The sequence below is a fragment of the Procambarus clarkii genome, chromosome 8, assembly GCF_040958095.1.
Source record: "Procambarus clarkii isolate CNS0578487 chromosome 8, FALCON_Pclarkii_2.0, whole genome shotgun sequence".
In the NCBI taxonomy this organism is placed as follows: Eukaryota; Metazoa; Arthropoda; class Malacostraca; order Decapoda; family Cambaridae; genus Procambarus; species Procambarus clarkii.
In genome coordinates this window covers 9717740-9740303 of record NC_091157.1, presented here as the reverse complement: position 1 = coordinate 9740303, position 22564 = coordinate 9717740, and the positions used below count along the sequence as shown (strand labels likewise).

Sequence of the window (22564 nt, the reverse complement as noted above, 5' to 3'; positions counted from 1 at the left end):
GTATCTTTTTTTTTTCTCTCTCTCTCAAAGGTGAATTACTGAAGTATCAAGAGCCTCTGCTCTAGTATCAAGAGCCTCTGCTCTTGTGACAAGAGCCTCTGCTCTAGTGACAAGAGCCTCTGCTCTAGTGACAAGAGCCTCTGCTCTAGTGACAAGAGCCTCTGCTCTAGTGACAAGAGCTTCTGCTCTGATGACAAGAGCTTCTGCTCTGATGACAAGAGCTTCTGCTCTGATGACAAGAGCTTCTGCTCTGATGACAAGAGCTTCTGCTCTGATGACAAGAGCTTCTGCTCTGATGACAAGAGCCTCTGCTCTGGTGACAAGAGCCTCTGCTCTGGTGACAAGAGCCTCTGCTCTGGTGACAAGAGCCTCGGCTTTAGTGACAAGAGCCTCTGCTCTAGTGACAAGAGCCTCTGCTCTAGTGACAAGAGCCTCTGCTCTAGTGACAAGAGCCTCTGCTCTAGTGACAAGTGCCTCTGCTCTAGTAACGAGTTACTCTACTCTGGTAACCAAGAGCCTCTAGTAACAAGTCCCTATCCTAGTAACAAGAGCCTCTTGTGACAAGAGCCTCTACTCTAGTGACAAGAGCCTCTACTCTAGTAACGAGAGCCTCTAGTGACAAGAGCCTCTACTCTAGTGACAAGAGCCTCTACTCTAGTGACAAGAGCCTCTACTCTAGTGACAAGAGCCTCTAGTAACGAGAGCCTCTACTCACAAGGGCCTCTATTGACCTGTTCTTCACATATTTTTTATGAACATTATGCTCCCTCTAACACATGTGTTATCGAATCTAATTTATAGTGACCTGTTCACTAGTTGGTCGTAGCAGTTTTATTTTCCTTTCAATTGAAATGTTAATGTACTTCTCTATCGCTGCTCGTCCTTATTACGACCTGAGAGAGAGGTACGTGCACTTGTGGTCTACAGCTTCACGTTAGACTCATTGTTTCTTAAACGTCGTTTTATTGTTTCATCATTCCGGCCATGTTGTTTTTAGAACTTAGTAGAGTTATTACCTTCTTTCACGCTCCTTGGCTGTTTGCTCAGTAAATTTGACTGTTGCTAAACCGATATCACGCGCGCTCGCGCGCACACACACACACACACACACACACACACACACACACACACACACACACACACACACACACACACACACACACACACACACACACACATGTAATGAAGATAGGTGTAGGGAGCAGGAGGCCAGATACAAGGTATCATCTGGGAGAGGAAATTCTTCAGGAGTCAGAGAAGGAAAAAGACTTCGGGGTTGATATCACGCCAGACCTGTCTCCTGCAGCACATATCAAGCGGATAACATCAGCGGCATATGCCAGGCTGGCCAACATACGAACGGCATTCAGAAACTTGTGTAAAGAATCATTCAGAACTTTGTATACCACATATGTCAGGCCAATCCTGGAGTATGCAGCCCCAGCATGGAGTCCATATCTAGTCAAGGATAAGACTAAACTGGAAAAGGTTCAAAGGTTTGCCACCAGACTAGTACCCGAGCTGAGAGGTATGAGCTACGAGGAGAGACTACGGGAATTAAACCTTACTTCGCTGGAAGACAGAAGAGTTAGGGGGGGACATGATCACCACATTCAAGATTCTGAAGGGAATTGATAGGGTAGATAAAGACAGGCTATTTAACACAAGGGGAACGCGCACAAGGGGGACACAGGTGGAAACTGAGTGCTTTTTTTTTAGATAAAAAATAGATATTAGAAAGAACTTTTTTAGTGTCAGAGTGGTTGACAAATGGAATGCATTAGGGGGTGATGTGGTGGAGGCTGACTCCATACACAGTTTCAAATGTAGATATGATAGAGCCCGATAGGCTCAGGAATCTGTACACCTGTTGATTGACGGTTTAGAGGCGGGACCAAAGAGCCAGAGCTCAACCCCCGCAAACACAACTAGGTGAGTACTAGGTGAGTACACACACACACACACACACACACACACACACACACACACACACACACATGCTGGAAAGAGTGCTGGGAAGACGGGACACCACGAGCGTAGCTCTCATCCTGTAACTACACTTAGGTAATTACACATGCGTATTCTTATGGAGGACACCATGTCAGCAACTGGCATGAGCTTCTAACCACATCCCCACCTTATCGCAGTGGCACTCCGCCTCTGCATTAATCCATACTGTATTCAAGTGTATTTCGGCGAGGCGCATACCAACAAAAACTTTTTGCATTACTTGAATCACTGGCATTCGAAGCAATGGAACACAACACAACATACTCATCGCTGTCATCAAGAGGAGCCTGACAGCCACCAAGGAGAGAGATGGAAACCGGTTTTCCCCTGCGTCCCGAATTTTGACCTCCTCAGTTGGTGGCTCTGATCGTTCGTGGCTCAAATTACTTTCATAGATGAGTCGTCTGCGTCAGGTGTGGAACGCCACTTGTATGTCCAACCCTACAGACACCTGCATCAGTCTCTTCACTGGTCATGCTGGGGGAGCTGCCACCATTAGTAAAATCTGCAAGTTAAAAAAAAAAGGTCATGTATCTGGATTACCATCTGAAATTTGGGTTCCAGGTTCATCGAAACAACTAGAGACCCAAGGGTGGCCAGCGTCCATTTCGACCGCCTTAGTATGGAGATCCAAAAGGAAAATTCCCACTGTATTCTTGGTTTCTGCTTAGCATACATGGATCTCTTAAGTCGACAGTCTGTAATGTCACAAGATAGTGCCTGAAAATATCATCCATGAAAAGCCTGTCCTAGACTTATATATATATATAATATATATATATACATCTATTTATTTATTTTAACTGGTGACTGAGAAATAGTTGCGGAAGCCAATTTAGGCAAGAGAGGAGGTGAGGTGTAACTTGGAAAAGTAAAACATGAAAGCTTATAAGATTTAACTTTGTACTGAGAAAGGGATTACATAGATTTAGAACACAAAAGAAGTGTTAAAATAGCCGACACGAGCAATGCTTTACAATCATGTTTGGGACACCAATCATCCCATAGCTTGGCCTTTATTCATAAATAATCATCCCCGTCTCAACTTTCCACAGAAACTGTCTTGACGAATCCACAGCCCAACCGCTTGGGCTGAACGGAAGAGCGTCGGAATCGCTTCCTGCACGTCGGCGTTCAATTCCCGACCGTCTAAGTGGCTGGCCACCATTCCTTTTCCTCCTCGCCCCATCCCAAATCCTTATCCTGATCCCTTCTAAGTGCTATATAGTGGTAATGGCTTGATGCTTTCTTTGGTGCTGAAGGGAAGGGAGCATGAACCTTTGTCTTGGTTTAGTTAGTGTTGACTCACGCCTCGCCAGCTAAATATTCTTGGACTCGTGTTCCTGTTGCTGCAATATCTTGTCTGTGCTTGTTACATAATGCAACTGCGTGTTGTTGACGCTAGCACTTGCTCCCCCCCCCCCCTCATACAGTAATTCATTATCTGCTGTAATGGATTTCAGTAGTTTTCTGCCGAAGATGTGGCCATGTTTATACAATGGTAACCAGTAGATACACATTTTTTTTGTCCTCCATGGACAGGGTTAGAGATCTGTTAGATATCGTACAGTGTAATGAGTTATTGAACACTCAACCACCGAAGGTGATTGAAATTATTGTTGTTGTTTTAAATTCAGCTACCCGGAACAAAAGGTTGAAAGTAGCACGGGTTAAGGTGAGCCCGTAGTGGACTTACCTGGCAAAGGAGTGGGTCTGTAACTCTTTGTGTGTGATTGAATCTTTTAACAATGTTAGCCAATACACACATACGTCTCTCCCACATCATTAGGGGTCCGAGTCCCTCGCTCTAGAAGAATATGGACATTAGCCGATTACCTTCCAGCCGAAAGTAAAGCAGTTGGTTCTTAATTTCCTTAACATGTTGAATTATGAATCCCGAGCATCCAGAGCATAGGTTCGAATCCACATCACGGCTCCTAATGATGTTCTCATGCTGTTTCATGTTCAGTGTGAAGTAACAGATGTTGCGATTTACTTGCAAATGCTATAGTGGACATTTTGTTAATGTGTATGTTAGTCTACCTGCTGTGTAAAATCTTTGGGTGTATCTTAGTTTTTATTTTCCTTCAGCATAAAAATTTGGTTCATCATTGGCAAAGAATGGAGGAGGTAGTCTGCAGGAAGAATTAATCACTCAATCGTTGGCATATACTTCTTAAACAATTTAGATTAGACATAAGTGGGAGTTTGGGTGGATATTAATAGGAGCGGCCTCGTGGTTGAGAATAAGCCTTCTGCAGTTAATGTAATTATCCTGTTCTTATGTTGTTAACTACGAGTGTTCATCATGAGAGCCAAAGGCGAGGCCCATTAGCCGAATTTTTCCAGCAGCAACTTTGTAAAGTGCATTTGATGCGTTCTCGTTATTCGCGAGGAAATTGACGAACCCTTATGGGTTCGTCATACTTGTAAACCCGTCACAAGCAGGGACCGGTTGATGCAGTGGATGAGGTCCGTGGTGGCACTGAAAAGGTAAATTGATTAAGGGATTCCAGGGTAGGTGAGTTAGGGTTGTTGATTTGTGGAACCAATTACCGCGTAACGTGGTGGAGGTGGGGTCCCTCGGTTGTTTCAAACGTGGATTGGACATGTATATGAGTGGGATTCGGGTGGTTATAAATATTAGCTGCCTCGTATGGGCCAATAGACCTTCTGCAGTTACCTTTGTTCTTATGTTCTTATGTAGAGAACCTACTGCTGCACACGCTCTTTGTGTGCAGCTCCGCCAACTTTCTCCTACACAGGTGCTCAGTCCGTCCAGAGGTGTGTAATTATTAAACGATCATGAAGACTAAACCATACACCAGAAAATGAGAAGTTTTGTCATCATATCTTCAACCACGTTATTGTGACTCATCGTCAGCATTAAGCGATTAAGCGCGCACTAAAGCGATGTGTGTTTTCGTTAAAATAAGTCTTAACTGATTGAAGTATTGAGAGCTAAACTTGGAGATATTTACAACCACTGCTTAACTATATAGTTTTATTTTTTCAATCAATAGTTTTAAGTACACAAAGACTGGTAACAAAGGTAAGTTGTGTGCTTGATTACAATGATATTATATAACAAATATCGCCAAATATCGACCTAATCCTCACGCATGATCAGGGCAGATTGGGAGCTCACGTAGTGGCAAAAGAATTGCTTTCTGGGTATCGTCAAGCCATTAATCTGGCGTGCCTGGACCACCTTCTGGCCAGACCACTTATTGTCGCCAGAGGGAGACCGAGCTGCATACCCGAGTCGTAGTCTTGGTCCAGGAGTCTTCAAGTATTTGTGCCGCTACCTACGAAACCTCTTCAATTACAGGTGGCTTTGTTTACAATTATTAAAGCGTTTACGGACATGGAAGCTTCTCAATCCAACGTTATTAATGTTATAGATATCCTCGTAGAGCTTTGGAGCTCACAGGTTGTTTGATAGGTGAAAACAAAGCCGCCTTGATTGAAGGAAAATGTATTGGTCCAGGAGTCTTCAAGTATTTGTGCCGCTACCTACGAAACCTCTTCAATTACAGGTGGCTTTGTTTACAATTATTAAAGCGTTTACGGACATGGAAGCTTCTCAATCCAACGTTATTAATGTTATAGATATCCTCGTAGAGCTTTGGAGCTCACAGGTTGTTTGATAGGTGAAAACAAAGCCGCCTTGATTGAAGGAAAATGTATAGTTGTCATAAGAGATTGCGTAAATGCTTCGTGAATTTACGCAATTATGTGTATCAGGTGTGAGGCCTCTGATCACTTTCGTGTGATATGTAGGCCAGGTTTAGTGCCTCTTTTACTCACTCTTGTCTCTGTGGTGTCAGGTATTGTACCTCTTCTGGTATATATGATCCTTATAGAGCCTCGTCCCCACAGTACTGCACAATGTTAGGAATAAGCTTCAGATTCACATTCGACTTTCTTGCGCCTTGACGTATCGGAATGTGCTTTAATCTAACCATTGTAAAGACAGTCCAAGTGTAATCTTAGAATTAAACGGGGATTAATATTATCATTTTTTGGTTGGGAGGGGAGTAGTGTGACGCAATTTGGCTGGCTGGTATTATTTGCTAATGATTACTGGTATTAATATTGTATATATTGCCCAGTATACATGCGTATGTGTGGCTGAATCACGTTAATTTTGAAGTCAATTCTTACCTTTAGTTGATAGCAATAAATGAGGGGATATAGTTAATGGAAGCAGCATTAAGCTTACAATCATACAATCAATACATTCAATACAATCATGAAACACGTGCAAATCCTTTTACTTCCTTTATTGCTGTTTACGTGCACTCTGCACCGTGAGTGTGAGTCGAGTACACACAAACACTCGGTTTTGGAACTAATTTTTCTTTGGCGACTGCGTCATGCCTTAAGCTTCACGACGTGTTAAAGTCTCCAATGTTTACAAGTTGGCACTTAAGTTTATATGCAACTTATCTATATATGTGAACAGATATATAACATATGTTGTTGAATAAGACCGAAAGGTTAAGATTAATAATTCTAACACAAATCTTCTCAATATTTCTTATGTTTTTCTTCACTGTCGAGGGTAATTGAAAAATTAACTCTCCAAAATTCATTCTTTTCAAGACAGAATTCAAGATATTTAACAGTATATTTATATACAGACATATGGATGTATATGTGCAATTACCTAAGTGATCGGTAGTGAATTTTCATTGCTCGAATGTGTTTGGAGCATCGAACAAATGCTCCGTCATTATTTGTGTGTATTATTATCTCGGATTTTTTAATACAACACATTTATGATATCTAAATCATACACACAAGAAAATTAAGAAACGACTTTTCTGTCCGTTCTGGACCATCAAGTCGTGTAATAGGGTCCAGGACAGAGAAAATCGTCGTATTTCAGAATAAGTACGTTTTGGATTTTTAAAGCGTGGATGACGTTTTTGAAAATGAATCAACCTGTGAAAGGGGGTGTATAAGACCTTTTTTTCCGTTAATACGGACCTTAAATGGTAACGGTCGTATAGGGAGATTAGGAATAGGTTTGGAACCCACTGTTTTGACCTTCAAAGTCTTTTGTATCTCCCCGGGATCCATTAACCTGGCATTGAGGATAGAAATAGCCTAAGTTTCTCTATCCCTTTGAGATGTATTTTATTGTTTCAATAAACGTACTTGAAGCTGGCATGCTGGATCCGAAGCCGCCAGGGGGCGTCACAGCCTTCATTTTACCCGCCCAACATGCACTAAGTTAAGTCTCAAATAGCTCAGGAAAATCATACATGTCGCGCTGTGTTTTGACTTCTGATGCGATTATTCTGATGGCCTTCGTCCTCGTCAGGGTCATATGTGACCATCTTTGTGTATATATCTCTTAGGTGGGAGAGCGTAGGCTCTGGGGTTTCTTTGACAACAAGAAGGTGGGGGAAGTTTTACTTACAAAGGCTCACAAGCATGTATATAGGCGTGTGTTTCATTGTAAAACAGAGCTTGCGCCTAATTTTAGAATACTTAAACCTCACTGATGGTGATTGGGAGGTTTATAAACGCTCAAAAACACCAGGTACCATTATACACAGAAATCACAATAGCGTGATGCATCAAATTAACAAATCCACAAGGGCCGTGACGAGGGTTCGAACCTACGTCCGAGAAGATCCCAAACGCTGCCTTAATCGATCTGGGATCTGTCTGGGATCCGCTCGGATGTAGATTCGACCCCCTCGTCACGGCCCTTGTGGATTTATTCACCAGGTACAATGTTTTAACTTCAGCTACTCGGAACAAAAAGTTGCAAATAGCACGGGCTATGGTGAGCCCGTAGTGGACTTACCTGACACAGGAGCGGGGCAGCCCACTGTCCAGCTACCAGGGCAGTAGGCTGAGACAGCAATGTACTACAAGGTACTACGCCAAGATCAGAGCACAGGTTACCAGTGGGGGGAGAGTGGTTCCTCTCCAGTCTCTCTAGCACACTCCTGTGGCCTGGTATGTTTACAAATAAACGACACCAAGGAGTGTCTTGCAAGTCCGTTTCCGATATCGTGCAACAGCATATGACTGCCCTTGCAAATTGTTAGGAGGCAAGTTATCTCTCTGGTCTTACGCACACCTGTTGCATATCCTGCTGCTCACTTTGTCTGGGTCTGTGCCTCTTGCATACACAAGCCCCTCCACCCTGTGCAGGCGTCTGCGGGGGATGTGCTCTGACGAAGAGATATGTTCATCGAGTGAAGGTGATGAATTGATTGTTTGAGAGTTGGAGTTTGATGAATAGATGGACTGCGGCGGCTCGGAGGGAAGGCAGAGCACCCATACCAAGCGCGACCTTTGCAACAATATCAATATGTATGCTTGCCCGTCTCCTTTATAAATAAGTCTGTGGCCTCCCTGATATATGAAGATACTTGCGACTCATTCATAATTATATTTGTATTTTACCTTAACGCTAATTGGGGGCTTGTATAAATGAGGGGCTAAGGGGACCTGACCTCGAGACGAACCAGCAGTTTCGACCTTGTCTGGCGATGGCTTGAACAAGAAATAGTATATAGAGTCCCTGAGCTTCCTTCTTGAAATAATTTATTATATATGACTTTTATATTGATGTATTTATTTACAGTGAAATAGTTTTACTTATAAAATATGCGTATATTTATTTTTACTTGATAGACAAGTATATTTGATTAATCTTGTTATAGAATGGTATGTATGGTCTCTATCGCTTTGATTTTATTTCACTGAGTAAGGCGAGTGAGATAGGTAGCTATCCCAGCGTACAGGGATTGATTGCATGTGTCTCTACCTACCCGACCACCCACACGATCGACCATTTGACCAAGGGGTCAGATGCAGATACGAAAGTATCCAATGTCAGTCCAGATGTACACGCAGAGTACACACACGTAAGCTCAGTGGGACAAACACGACGTCTAGACATAAAAAAAGCAGTTTTGACCCTTTCTCCATCTTATAGGGTCGTGTTATACGCATTCCTAAAAGAAAAACTAGCAAGTATATCTCAAGATGTGATTGATCACAGGTGAATATTGAAGCTTCTTGTGACTTAAGGCGTATATAATCTTTGAGGAAACTTTTATTGTAACTGGGGATGAGGGAGTGTGTTTCTTACATATTTTTTTGCCTGTTTTTGTCAGTTTTGTTTTTAGTGTTTTTGTCACCACTGAAGATAAGTGGTGAGGAGGAATTGTGTGTGTGTGTGTGTGTGTGTGTGTGTGTGTGTGTGTGTGTGTGTGTGTGTGTGTGTGTGTGTGTGTGTGTAGTCAAAATTGGTCCCGCAGAGGAAGTTGTGTTCCTCACTGAAGGGATGTTATCATTGTCGGGAATAGGAAGTATGGTCCGTCTTATCGACGGTTCTGTAAGCCAGTAGTCGACCTTCCCCAGAGTGCAGTCTGAAGACAGTTACCAAAATTCCCCGGATACCTATTTACTGTTAGGTAAATATGTTCAACATATTTGTGCATGGTTTCTCTTGTTAAGAAAATGATTAAATATGCTCGCTCTCTCTCTCTCTCTCTCTCTCTCTCTCTCTCTCTCTCTCTCTCTCTCTCTCTCTCTCTCTCTCTCTCTCTCTCTCTCTCTCTCTCTCTCTCACACTCTGTCACTCTGTCTTTGTCAATTACTTATTTAATAATTACTAACATTTATTCTTCTCACGTGTCCCGCACCTGACCACACGAGGCTCCCTGACAAAGTTAGGGAATTTATCCCTGAATTATGACCTGACAACTTCCCTCTTGGTTTCTTCTTAACGTGCATTAACTTTGTCAATTTGTACATTCATGTCTAATGAAATTTTAAAAAAACAACCCAAATTTGCGAACGTATTGACATGTTTCATCTTGGTATATTTGAGTGGAGTTTTAAAAGATGCAAGGTGATGGGTTTGTCGCATTGTATTTACAATGGCGAGAGATATCAGTGATTTTCTTTTTGTTTTGGAGGCAATGGAGGGACTTGAACTCGCGTTCAGGTGATTCCCAGACACCTGCCTTAGCCCACTCAGTCACGGTGGTACTAAAGTTGACCTGCCCGGAACTCTACTGAATTGGAAAGTTCTGGAGGCCTCGAACTGGAGCCCAACCAGGCTTTTTTTTCCAGTCAATCCAACCACACTCGAGTTCAAGTCACTCCATTACCTCAAAACGCTTTTTATGATCAGTTAATGATATATTTGAATGAATGTAATTTAGGACGATAAATCCAGCCTACTAGGAATTAAAAAATAATGCAAACCGTTTCATAAAGAAAACGATATTAAGCTTTGAAAGAACAGTAACAGACCTGGGCAGTGTAACATGTATTTACGCAGGGACCTGTATACATAATTTGCGTATATAAGTTGCAATACACCTGTGTGAAATATACAGATACATATGCAAGAGGGGGGGGTGAATTTAATTCGGATTTTAAAGACAAACACGATTATTTGTTGTGGGACCTGAATTGCCTATGTAGATGGGCTCAGCTGAGGGCAGGGTACAGCCGTCCCCGGTACTCCTGCGTGTACCTGGGGTCTCTTCATGCTAATGACGAAGTCACCTGCCCCCCCTTGGCGTAGACACCTGGTCCCTGGCGTAGACGCCCCTCCGACGATATTGAGATAGGTGGGTCGTCTATGCATGGGAATGCGTCGATAGTTTTGTTTTATTGCTAGTGGGCTCGGCACACATGGGTTCCGACACACACACACACACACACACACACACACACACACCTGCAAGAGTCACACAACTGCACGAAGCACCTGCAGAAGTGACCCACCAGCGGAAGTGCAGGCTCCCGAGGGAGTAGCAGACGCTGAAAGAAGTGACAAACCTGCGGGTGTAACTGGGAAGCTTCAGTGGCACATTGACAACAATGACTTCCAGGAATGACACACCTGAAGAAGTGTGGCGCACCTGAAGGCGTGACACGCCTGCAATATAGTGGCACACATCTGCAGCAGCGCGTGTGCACGTGCAACCCGTTCTCGCAAATTTAATAAGTCAATATTGACTTATTAAATATGTGCATAGGTGACATACTTAACATAATAGATACCCTTAAAAAGATTCATAGAAAACACCGACCTTACCTAACCTTGTTAGTATCTTAAGATAAGCATCTTATTGCTTCGTAATTACAATTATTACCTAACCTATAATAGGTATAGGTTAAGTAATAATTGTAATTACGAAGCAATAAGATGCTTACCTTAAGATACTAACAAGGTTAGGTAAGGTCGGTGTTTTCTATGAATCTTTTTAGGGGTATCTATTATGTTTAGTATATCACCTATGCACGTAGTTAATAAGTCAATATTGACTTTACGAATTTGCGAGAACGGGTTGGCACGTGAGAACACGGCATCTCCCTGTGAGTCACGTGTTAATGAAACATACTACAGTATGTTTGTCAACAATAGCGGTCCATGTATCAATGGAGTTTGCCATGTTACAATCATCAATGGAGGTCCATTGATGACAGAAAACACGAACAGGAATTAAGAAATTATTGGACAAAATTTTAGAAATAAACCAAAACGAATTTATATTTTTTATTTTAAAAGTAACAAAGAATAATCACAAATCTAGTTCCAAATAGTTTCAACGTGACTACGAAAGCAAACAGTTGACTTTAACATATGAAGTGTTCTATAAACCATATTACCTTATAAATCCCCTTAGAAATCATATTACCATCGTAAACGGAAACAACTATAATATTTAGATAACAAGGGGTAAACCATTATTAAAAACAAATTAGCATTGATACACTTTATATCAACACGAATATTAAATGTCGCTCTTCCATCCCCGTCCACTTCAAAAATGTCAAGATCAGATTCATTCCTGAACGAGGAAAATCTTCAACTCAAGACAATTTTAACTGCTGATTAAAATACATAAGTTTCCGGGCAAAATGTTCGAAAAAACTAATAATTCACACTGGTAAATTAAATAGAACAGGAACGAAAGTATAACATCAGACAATATGTATTCTGAGACCACATCGGGGTCCATACAGCTATAGACCTGATCTCTAAGCATATAACTAACGCCATGATGGGAAAATAGCAAAGTAATGTAGTGCCCGGAAATGAATCTGAAACTTCCGACAAAGTCTGACACAGCGGCCTTATCTACTATGCAGTTGGTGTCACAATAACGAGGATGAAGATATGTTGACCAAAATCAAGACACACGACTTGATAATGGTCCAGTACGGACCGAAACGTAGTCGTTCCTCCATCGTCTGATAGGTTGTTTGCTCATCAGCCTAATCTACGAGATATCAGAACTAGGTCTTATACAGAGATTCATTACCAAATGATGCAACTTCTAAGACAAAAATACTGTGTTTAGCATATCCAGCTCGAAATTGAACTGAGATTCTGAGCTGCCTATTCACAGGGGAGTGGACTCCACAGGGAAGTGGAATCCACATGGGGAGTGGCATCCACAAGGTAGTTGTCTATCCCAACTCTTTTCAACATATACATATCTGATCTGCCTCCTCACTAACTTGAAGAACGCATTGTGTTCAGTGTAAGTTAAATAATCTGCCACCTGAACAGTTGAGATCTTTATTGGCCAATACATTCAAGGTGGCAACTTAATTAATTCATAAGAAATGAAAAAAAAAATTTTTGGTCCTTCATTTCAAAAGTTTCGAATAGTACACACTACAAAATAGAAATGTAGATCCCATTTATCTAAGCAACTTTTCAAGCCCAAAATGCGAATGTCGAATAAGTACAGTGACTTGAGATTAGTCAAAGAGGAATCCAAATTCACATAGAGGACAAAACAAGCAGTAAAATAAACAAAGGAATGACAGTATCAATACCTGAAGCAAAGGGTAAAAAAATAACAAACTTATATGCCCATGATGATATGGACCGACTTATTCCCTGGGTGTTTGTACACGTCAAACACACACACAGAGGGAAGCAAACACGTCCAAACACACAAAGTAGCATAGACGTAAACACATACTCAAGTTACAAAAGACAAACGTTGATTAAGAGAACTCTTCACAGTGGCAGGAAACATCTAATCACTAAAACGACCCGTTTACGACCAACGAGGATTGATAATGAATCGTAGATTAAGCTAAATGCAAGTAAATCAGTCTTATCTGCATGTGTTCCAATCATTGAAATGTGACGCAGAAAAAGTTGTTTCGTCACCTTTTTATTAAAACCAATGTTCTGTGTTGATTAAAGAATATGAAGAACAGCGAGTGGCCCTGGGGAGTAAGCAGAAAGGAAGGAAAGGTGTGAGGAGGAAAGTAGTAGTGGTTAAGAATGGGTGGAAGGAAAGAATGGGAATTAAGAGGGAGGAAACGGTGGAAGTGGATGAAGAAGAGCTCAGTTCGAATGTTGTGGATAAAGAATGATAAATGTGTTAGTGTTTGTATGCTGTAGTGAGCACGTGAACGCAGAAATGTATTGTGTATTAGCCTCACTATACTCACCCAGAGGTCACCTCTGGGTCCACCATTCATGCAGGGTACACTTTACGCACGCAAGATACCCCGCGATACAGGGGGGATACATAAACAAGTGTTGTGTAAAACATTTCACATACACATACATTTATTCGCGAATCTGCCACCAATAAAGTGTCTTTCCTGCTAGTATTGTCGAGTGTCAATATATTCTGGTCAGTTGTGACTGGCCTCTACGATGCCTCACATGCCGCCCCAATAGTTTCTGCTACATGTATTACTCTCCAATATATATAGAAGCTCAATTGGTTATTCAAAACACAGAACAGACTACTAATAACACCACGGACGTGTGTTATGTGCTAATAGCAACAATTAATAGTCAATTCATCTCTCTAACCCGACATGCAAACAAAAGTATTGTTGTAGACTATGGTAAGTATTTGTATACATTGTTTTCATAGGTGGAACAACATGATTCTCTAAGTGTGTGTGTTTTGTGTATATTTTCAGGGCAATGATTTTTTCTGTGATTCTCATCTATTTAAATAGGTTATAAGCTGATTAGTTTGTGGAGGTTTTTGAACATCTTGCATTTTCACATGCATTCCGCATTATATATATATATATATATATATATATATATATATATATATATATATATATATATATATATATATATATATGTCGTACCTAGTAGCCAGAACGCACTCCTCGGCCTACTATGCAAGGCCCGATTTGCCTGATTAGCCAAGTTTTCCGGAAATTATATATTTTTCTAATTTTTTTTTCTTATGAAATGATAAAGCTATCCATTTCATTATATATGAGTCAATTTGTTTATATTTTAGTTACAACTAACGAAGATATATGACCGAACCTAACCAACCCTACCTAACCTAACCTATCTTTATAGGTTAGGTTAGGTAGCTGAAAAAGTTAGGTTAGGTTAGGTTAGGTTAGGTAGTAGAAAAAAAAAATTTCATGAAAACTTGGCTTATTAGGCAAATCAGGCCTTGCATAGTAGGCTGAGAAGTGCGTTCTGGCTACTAGGTACGACATACATATATATATATATATATATATATATATATATATATATATATATATATATATGAATGAAAACTCACACCCCAGAAGTGACTCGAACCCATACTCCCAGAAGCAACGCAACTGGTAACTACAGGGCGCCTTAATCCGCTTGACCATCACGGCCGTCAAAAGGAAGTGATAGCCGAGGCTATTTGAGCCACTTCCCCGACGGCAACTCGGATGGTAATCTTGGGCATAGCATTTCACCAAATCACCTCATTCTTTGGGGCACACGTGAGGAACACAAATGCGAACAAGCCTGAATGGTCCCCAGGACTATATGCGAATGAAAACTCACACCCCAGAAGTGACTCGAACCCATACTCCCAGAAGCAACGCAACTGGTAACTACAGGGCGCCTTAATCCGCTTGACCATCACGGCCGTCAAAAGGAAGTGATAGCCGAGGCTATTTGAGCCACTTCCCCGACGGCAACTCGGATGGTAATCTTGGGCATAGCATTTCACCAAATCACCTCATTCTTTGGGGCACACGTGAGGAACACAAATGCGAACAAGCCTGAATGGTCCCCAGGACTATATGCGAATGAAAACTCACACCCCAGAAGTGACTCGAACCCATACTCCCAGAAGCAACGCAACTGGGAGAATGCCAACGCAACGCAACGCCCCAAAGAATGAGGTGATTTGGTGAAATGCTATGCCCAAGATTACCATCCGAGTTGCCGTCGGGGAAGTGGCTCAAATAGCCTCGGCTATCACTTCCTTTTGACGGCCGTGATGGTCAAGCGGATTAAGGCGCCCTGTAGTTACCAGTTGCGTTGCTTCTGGGAGTATGGGTTCGAGTCACTTCTGGGGTGTGAGTTTTCATTCGCATATAGTCCTGGGGACCATTCAGGCTTGTTCGCATTTGTGTTCCTCACGTGTGCCCCAAAGAATGAGGTGATTTGGTGAAATGCTATGCCCAAGATTACCATCCGAGTTGCCGTCGGGGAAGTGGCTCAAATAGCCTCGGCTATCACTTCCTTTTGACGGCCGTGATGGTCAAGCGGATTAAGGCGCCCTGTAGTTACCAGTTGCGTTGCTTCTGGGAGTATGGGTTCGAGTCACTTCTGGGGTGTGAGTTTTCATTCGCATATAGTCCTGGGGACCATTCAGGCTTGTTCGCATATATATATATATATATATATATATATATATATATATATATATATATATATATATATATATATATATATATAAATGCAAAAATACATTGCAATAATTGAATTATAAGCAGTTGCAGTTTCAACTCTCTTTAATACGAGTTTGATAGATGTAATCCTTATACCTGACTTGTCTCTTGTTATACTAGATCGTATAGGGGCTCTGTAGTAGCTTTTTGGCTACAATTACACTGGTGATAATGTAATTAGCAACAACTAATTACTTCTTCTCACGGATGTGTGTTCTCCTCCTCTCTCAGATGTCTCCTGACGTCTACAAGGCTGCGCAGGCAAAGTGGCCAGGAACAACAAATCAAGGTACTCAAAATGCGATAAAATATTGTGTTACATTTCATTGTTAAAATATTTCCAGTTTTTCTCTAGAAGCTAAAGTAGACTTGTTTGCCCAGGCGAAGATCTTGATCAACTTCTTGAACACTTCCCTTTCTCTCTCACCCACGTCTCCTCCTGTCCCCCTGGCCTCTCTTCTTCGCTGTTTGTCTCTTCACTCTCTCCATCTGCTCCTCGTTGTGTATTCGTTCCCTTTTCCGTCTCTTCTCATTCCTTCCCATTCCATTCGTCCGTCTCTTCTCATTCCTTCCCATTCCATTCGTCCGTTTCCTTCCCCATCCTGCTCTCCCCTCCATTCATTTCACCCTATTAAAGCTTCCCCACAACCTTGACCTCACCCTATTCCAATGTCTCCTCACACACGTCCAACACCCACGGTACTTTGGTTAGGTCACTGGTCACAGCCTCTCTGGAACATCACTGTCACCAGCACACTGCAGTAAGTATCCACACAAGGCACCAAGCCACGGAGGCTTACGTAGCACCACCAATGACGTGATGAGAAGATTTGTGCTCCTGTTTTTACCTTTTATGTTTGTGGTGCGTGTGTGGATCGCTTCTGCATTGGCGGAGAGGTATAGTATGTGGAAGGATATGTGATATTTGTGCTATTTCGTGTTTTATGTATGTAGTGTGTCAGGGGTTGTGACTGGAGGAAGAAGTGTTAGTAATGTGGATGGAACTGAAAAACACTAATTCCACTTACTGCAAAAGTGGAGAGAGATGCAGATTCACCATATTAAGGCGGGTAAGAACGTCAGGGAGGGACACACACACACACACACACACACACACACACACACACACACACACACACACACACACACACACACACTACGGGAATTAAACCTCACTTCGCTGGAACACAGAAGAGTTAGGGGGGACATGATTACCACATTCAAGATTCTCAAGGGAATTGATAGGGTAGATAAAGGCAGGTTATTTAACACAAGGGGCACACGCACAAGGGGACACAGGTGGAAACTGAGCGCCCAAATGAGCCACAGAGATATTAGAAAGAACTTTTTTAGTGTCAGAGTGGTTGACAAATGGAACGCATTAGGAAGTGATGTGGTGGAGGCTGACTCCATATACAGTTTCAAGTGTAGATATGATAGAGCCCAATAGGCTCGGGAACCTGTACACCTGTTGATTGACGGTTGAGAGGCGGGACCAAAGAGCCAGAGCTCAACCCCCGCAAACACAACTAGTCGAGTACAACTAGGTAAGTACACACACACACACACACACACACACACACACACACACACACACACACACACACACACACACACACACACACACCCACACACACACACACACCCCACACACACACACACACACACACACTACCTGACTGTACCAACCATCACGTCGAACTAAACATTAGTGCAATTTGAGGTCGATCGGTCATTACTAGCGAAGGTGGCTGTGGTCACCCCTGTGACTGTGGATGACCCATGGGTGATGGTGGGACTGTGGGGTGACTAGTAAGTATGCTCCTTGCCCAGACGATGCTCCGAACATCATATACTGAGGTGACATGATGACCTCACCAAACACACACACACACACACACACACACACTACAGTGAAGGAACAAGTGATGAAGCTGCGGAAAGGGGAGAACAGATACACAGAGAATGACAAGGAGGTGTGTGAAGAACTCAACAAGAGATTCCAGGAGGTCTTCACAATAGAACAAGGAGAAGCCCCTGCACTAAATGAGGAGGCGGCAACCTTGGAAACCTTGGAGGAATTTGACCTCACCAGTGATGAGGTCAAAAGGTGCCTGCTGGAGCTAGATGTGACAAAGGCTGTTGGGCCTGATAGAATCTCACCATGGATACTAAAGGAAGGTGCAGAAGCACTAAGTGTGCCACTCTCTATGGTGTATAACAGGTCACTGGAAACAGGAGACTTACCAGAAAGTTGGAAGACAGCTAACGTGGTCCCAATATACAAAAAGGGTGACAGGCAAGAGGCACTGAATTACAGGCCAGTTTCCTTAACTTGTATACCATGCAAGGTGCTAGAGAAGATCGTGAGGAAAAGGCTCGTAGAGCATCTGGAGGGAAATAACTTTGTAACGCACCACCAACATGGGTTCAGAGATGGTAAATCGTGCCTCACAGGTTTAATAGAATTTTATGACCAGGCAACGAAAATTAGGCAGGAAAGAGAAGGGTGGGCCGACTGCATTTTCCTGGATTGCCAAAAAGCCTTCGACACAGTACCCCATAAAAGGCTGTTAAAAAAGTTGGAGCAACAGGCAGGAGTAAAAGGGAAGGTGCTCCAGTGGATAAGGGAGTACTTAAGCAACAGGAAACAGCGAGTAACGGTGAGGGGGAAGACATCAGAGTGGCGAGATGTCACCAGCGGAGTCCCACAGGGCTCAGTACTTGGACCCATCCTGTTTCTAATATATGTGAACGATCTTCCAGAGGGTATAGACTCATTCCTCTCGATGTTTGCTGATGATGCAAAAATTATGAGAAGAATCAAGACGGATGAAGATAGACAGAGACTACAGGATGACCTGGATAAACTGGAGGAATGGTCTAGAAAATGGCTGCTGAAGTTCAACTCTGGAAAGTGTAAGGTGATGAAATTAGGCGAAGGGAGCAGGAGGCTGAACACAAGGTATCATCTGGGAGGGGAAATCCTGCAAGAATCAAATAGAGAGAAGGATCTGGGGGTTGATATCACACCGAACCTGTCCCCAGAGGCCCACATCAAAAGAATATCATCAGCGGCATATGCTAGACTGGCCAACATAAGAACTGCCTTCAGAAACTTGTGTAAGGAATCTTTCAGAACCCTGTATACCACTTATGTAAGACCAATCCTGGAATATGCAGCTCCAGCCTGGAGTCCATACCTAGTTAAACACAAGACAAAGTTAGAGAAGATTCAGCGGTATGCCACCAGGCTCGTCCCGGAACTGAGAGGATTGAGCTACGAGGAAAGGCTAAAGGAGCTGAACCTCACATCCCTGGAAAACAGAAGAGTAAGGGGAGACATGATAACCACCTACAAAATTCTCAGGGGAATTGACAGGGTGGACAAAGACAAACTCTTCAGCACGGGTGGGACACGAACAAGGGGACACAGGTGGAAACTTAGTACCCAGATGAGCCACAGAGACGTTAGAAAGAATTTTTTCAGTGTCAGAGTAGTTAATAAATGGAATGCACTAGGAAGTGATGTGGTGGAGGCTGACTCCATACACAGTTTCAAATGTAGGTATGATAGAGCCCAGTAGGCTCAGGAATCTGTACACCAGTTGATTGACAGTTGAGAGGCGGGACCAAAGAGCCAAAGCTCAACCCCCGCAAGCACAATTAGGTGAGTACAATTAGGTGAGTACACACACACACACACACACACACACACACCTGGGAGTACCTGGTAGAGCTAGGACTTATCTCCCCCCAAAAAGAACTAGGAATCAAAAGGCTGGCATACCGAAAGGGGAATTATGAACAGATGAGAAGTTTCCTAAGTGAAATACCTTGGGACACAGACCTCAGAGACAAGTCTGTACAGGGTATGATGGACTATGTTACCCACAAGTGTCAGGAGGCAGTAAACAGGTTCATCCCGGCCCAAAGGGAAAAATCCGAGAAGCAACAGAAGAATCCATGGTATAATAGGGCATGTATGGAAGCGAAGAAACTGAACAAAAAGGCGTGGAGGAACTTCCGGAATAACAGAACACCAGAAAGCAGGGAGAGATACCAGAGAACCAGGAATGAGTACGTCAGGGTGAGAAGAGAAGCAGAGAAAAATTTTGAAAATGATATAGCAAACAAAGCCAAGACCGAACCAAAGCTACTCCACAGTCACATCAGAAGGAAAACAACAGTGAAAGAACAGGTATTGAAACTTAGAACAGGCGAGGACAGGTATACAGAGAATGACAGAGAGGTGTGTGAGGAACTCAACAAGAGGTTCCAGGAGGTCTTCACAATAGAACAGGGTGAGGTCACTGTGCTAGGAGAAAGGGAGGTAAACCAGGCGGCCTTGGAGGAGTTCGAAATTACGAGAGAGGAGGTCAAGAGACACCTGCTGGATCTGGATGTTAGAAAGGCGGTTGGTCCAGATGGGATCTCACCATGGGTACTGAAAGAGTGTGCAGAGGCACTTTGCTTGCCACTCTCCATAGTGTATAGTAAATCACTAGAGACGGGAGACCTACCAGAAATATGGAAGACGGCGAATGTGGTCCCAATATACAAAAAGGGCGACAGACAAGAGGCACTGAACTACAGGCCAGTGTCCTTGACTTGTATACCATGCAAGGTGATGGAGAAGATCGTGAGAAAAAACCTGGTAACACATCTGGAGAGAAGGGACTTCGTGACAAATCGCCAACATGGATTCAGGGAGGGTAAATCTTGCCTTACAGGCTTGATAGAATTCTACGATCAGGTGACAAAGATTAAGCAAGAAAGAGAGGGCTGGGCGGACTGCATTTTCTTGGATTGTCGGAAAGCCTTTGACACAGTACCGCATAAGAGGCTGGTACATAAGCTGGAGAGACAGGCAGGTGTAGCTGGTAAGGTGCTCCAGTGGATAAGGGAGTATCTAAGCAATAGGAAGCAGAGAGTTACGGTGAGGGGTGAGACCTCCGATTGGCGTGAAGTCACCAGTGGAGTCCCACAGGGCTCTGTACTCGGTCCTATCTTGTTTCTGATATATGTAAATAATCTCCCGGAGGGTATCGATTCATTTCTCTCAATGTTTGCGGACGATGCTAAAATTATGAGAAGGATTAAAACAGAAGAGGACTGTTTGAGGCTTCAAGAAGACCTAGACAAGCTGAAGGAATGGTCGAACAAATGGTTGTTAGAGTTTAACCCAACCAAATGTAATGTAATGAAGATAGGTGTAGGGAGCAGGAGGCCAGATACAAGGTATCATCTGGGAGAGGAAATTCTTCAGGAGTCAGAGAAGGAAAAAGACTTGGGGGTTGATATCACGCCAGACCTGTCTCCTGCAGCACATATCAAGCGGATAACATCAGCGGCATATGCCAGGCTGGCCAACATACGAACGGCATTCAGAAACTTGTGTAAAGAATCATTCAGAACTTTGTATACCACATATGTCAGGCCAATCCTGGAGTATGCAGCTCCAGCATGGAGTCCATATCTAGTCAAGGATAAGACTAAACTGGAAAAGGTTCAAAGGTTTGCCACCAGACTAATACCCGAGCTGAGAGGTATGAGCTACGAGGAGAGACTACGGGAATTAAACCTCACTTCGCTGGAAGACAGAAGAGTTAGGGGGGACATGATCACCACATTCAAGATTCTGAAGGGGATTGATAGGGTAGATAAAGACAGTCTATTTAACACAAGGGGAACACGCACAAGGGGACACAGGTGGAAACTGAGTGCCCAAATGAGCCACAGAGATATTAGAAAGAACTTTTTTAGTGTCAGAGTGGTTGACAAATGGAATGCATTAGGGGGTGATGTGGTGGAGGCTGACTCCATACACAGTTTCAAGTGTAGATATGACAGAGCCCGATAGGCTCAGGAATCTGTACACCTGTTGATTGACGGTTGAGAGGCGGGACCAAAGAGCCAGAGCTCAACCCCCGCAAACACAACTAGGTGAATACAACTAGGTGAATACACACACACACAACCACACACACACACACACACACACACGCACACACACACACACACACACACGCACACACACACACACACACACACACACGCACACACACGCTCTACCAGCCTCCAGTATCACCTCTTGATTTATTGTGGGAAGCAGTTGTTCAAATTTATATTATTTTGGGGTCATTTTGTTGTTTAATAATATGTAAACCAATTTGAACATTTTGTCCTCCAACTTCTTTCTTCTCTGGAGTTAAAGATCGAAACTACAGCCTTTCTTTGCCCTAAATGCCTGGCCCTTCCCCAGAGTCTATTCACCACACTGCTTCATGACTCGCCAACACCAACATGCTGTCGCTCAGGAGTCGTGCCCAAACGCTGTCTCCCGAGGACTTACTAATATCCAAATTAATACTGGGATGCAGAAATGTTATTGAATATCTACATTTTCAGTATTCAAATATCAACCTCAGAGTTGAATGTGGATTAATTTGTGTGATTTATTGTTATTAATCAATTAAAAACATTAATAAATCAATAAAATTAATTAATTTTTGTTTAGAAATTATACGTTTCATTGTTTGCCTCAATATTAATTTTTTCTAGATTTGTTTACGACGAATTAAGTAAGAACGCCGGTGGGTAGAACTTATTTTCACTTTTCAGTGTAAAATAACTTTGATCCTGAAATAAACAACGCGATGGATATTATTTTAAATAAGTGACCTCGGGGTCACTAATGCCAAACGGGTGGCCTTTGGTCACTAGTGCCACGATTTGGCTGGTTCTGAAGACAAAGTGGAGAAAGGAGAAAGTGGAAAACAGCCGAATGCCCGCCACCTCTTTCTAAACATTTCTATAAGAA

General features: G+C 42.8%; 1 long non-coding RNA gene across 1 annotated transcript in view; it reads left to right on the top strand.

Annotated features, from left to right (window-relative positions):
• Positions 1–22136, top strand: part of LOC138361694 (uncharacterized) — a 213548-nt gene extending 191412 nt beyond the window's left edge. The window contains exons 4-5 of the long non-coding RNA XR_011227114.1: positions 15973–16030; positions 22007–22136. This is a non-coding gene — a long non-coding RNA (uncharacterized lncRNA). The remainder of the gene's footprint in view (positions 1–15972; positions 16031–22006) is intronic.
• The last annotated feature ends 428 nt before the right edge of the window (positions 22137–22564 follow it).